This window comes from Anomaloglossus baeobatrachus, chromosome 2 (assembly GCF_048569485.1).
Source record: "Anomaloglossus baeobatrachus isolate aAnoBae1 chromosome 2, aAnoBae1.hap1, whole genome shotgun sequence".
Classification (NCBI taxonomy): Eukaryota; Metazoa; Chordata; class Amphibia; order Anura; family Aromobatidae; genus Anomaloglossus; species Anomaloglossus baeobatrachus.
Genome location: NC_134354.1, coordinates 686,528,637 through 686,531,136, shown reverse-complemented (window position 1 = coordinate 686,531,136; position 2,500 = coordinate 686,528,637). Strand labels below are relative to the sequence as shown.

The following is a 2,500-nucleotide window of genomic DNA, read 5'->3' as shown; positions in this document are numbered from 1 at the left end:
AAACAGATTGATGGAGATAGGTAGATAGATAGATAGATAGATAGATAGATAGATAGATAGATAGATAGATAGATAGATAGATAGGTAGTATATAGATAGATAGATAGATAGACAGGTAGTAGATAGATAGATAGATAGATAGATAGAAAACATATAATACATGTATATATATTTTTTTCTATCTATCCACTCATCTATCTATTTATTTATCTATCTATATATCTATTTATTTAGCTATCTATTATTTATCTATCCAAATATCTATCTATCTGTCTATCTAACCACATATCTATCTATCTATCTATCTATCTATCTATCTGTCTATCTGTCTATATATCTATATATCTTATTTCTCTCTATTTATAATCTTTCTATTTATTTTATATCTCTATCTATCCAGAATTGACTTTGTATATGTATTACTATATGAATGCAGATTAATTTCCAGTCCGCCATGTATATGTGTATCTGCCACTGTTTTTCTTCTTGTGAGTAGTTGCATATATTACAAGAAAAAAAAAATATAGAGAGAGTAAGAGGAGATATTTTGTCCTTTATTTGTTTGTCCTGTGTTTGTGTATACATCTGTAGCCCTGATTGTATTTGTCTTCCTCTTCAGTACAGTAATGTTCGAACATGTATTTGTGTATACTGCCATGTGTTTGTGCTTTATTCATTCCAAGAGCAAACAGTGAAAACAGGAAAAAAAATACAAAAACTGTGCAGCCTAATACTATAAAGCTGCAGTAAATCCAGTGGAATAGAGAATGGAGAGCAGCCATTGCTCTAGTAAACACAGCAGTAGTAATAGTAGTGAGAGAACATCGTATGTTTATGTCTGGTGAAGATCTGAAAGCTTTGGGATTTGTTTATAGGGAGGTGCAGTTCGCTGGACTAGTTCATAGAGATTGTTAATTTTAAGATATTTAAAAATATATATTCACAACTTATTTGTAATTTTTCCTCTTTAATAAACGTATTTGCCGTATTTATTTATCTTTTTTGTATAGAAAAAATGTAATGTTTGTACCATGCAAAGTCAAGTTTACGAAAACAGATTAATCAAAATCAAACCAAGTTCCATTGATGATTTGTTCCAGATGTTCTATTAATTTGCAGGAAATTAGCATAAGCACAATAGAAAATAACGCATTTGAGGGTTGTGCAGCCATTATGATGCTGCCTTTATTTCCGGTGTAGTTTTGTGCTGGTTTTGTGCTGGTTTGGGAGACTTTTGTGGGTCTTCCTTGGCTGTTGTTATATTGTTGGTCATTTATTTGTTGTCTGTGTGCACTCATTGCCTGCTGTGTAATGGTTTCCTCTGCTTTTATTCCTTGTTGTCCTAAAGTTGCTGTAAATGTTTGTCTCCTGGTGTAAAATGGCTTATTTCCTGCTCTGGAGTCATTGCTGCATGCACACAACTGCATTGATGCTTATACAATCTGCTGTTTTATTTTATAACTTTGAGGGTTGTTACAGCAGTAGTGGAAAAGATTATTCACAGCAGCTCTTCATGCTCTATGGTAAATATCTGAATTATCCTGGCAGCACATTGCTATGCCCGGTACCATGATATTCATAATAATACCCTGCAGCAAAATACTGCTGATATCAAATTATAAAAAAGATGTGTGTATGTGACCTAATAATACATATTATACACAGGCGCACACACAAATATCTTCCAATTGTAGAACATAGATGTACACAAAAAGATGTAGAAATATATATGTATATGCATAGATTTATACACATAGATGTAGAACATAGATATAGAAATATAGATGTATACACATAGATTTACACACATAGATGTAGAACATAGATATAGAAATATAGATGTATACACATAGATTTACACACATAGATGTAGAGCATAGATGTAGAAATATAGATGTATATACATAGATTTGCACACATAGATGTAGATCATAGAAGTAGAAAAATAGATGTATATAGACAGATTTGCACACATAGATGTTGAAACATAACTGTACAAACATGGATGTAAAAAATATAGATGTACACACATATTTCCATATATAGATATACAAAAATAGATATAGACACATAGTACACATAGATGTATAATACATGTACACACATATTTACAAACAGATATACTCACATAGATATATACACATAGTACATATAGATGTACAATACATGTACACACATATAGGTAAACACAAAGATGTATACATATAGATGTACACACATAGATGTATACACATATATGTAAAAATATAGAGGTACACACATAGATGTTGAAACATACATGTACACATATAGACGTATACACAAAGATGTATACACTTACATGTACACACATAGATTTAGAAACATAGATGTACACACATATAGATGCAGAAGCATACATGTACACACATATAAATGTATACACATAGATGCACACACATAGATGTAGAAACAAAGGTGTACACATGTTATGCACACGTGATCCATTTGCTTTTATTCACTCGGAATTTGTGAGTGATAC

The 2,500-nt window shown here is 31.1% G+C and overlaps 1 protein-coding gene across 1 annotated transcript in view; it reads left to right on the top strand.

The window, feature by feature from the left end:
- The window catches only part of HOXC10 (homeobox C10), a 7,548-nt gene that overhangs the window by 1,247 nt on the left and 3,801 nt on the right, over positions 1–2,500 (top strand). The window lies entirely within an intron of this gene.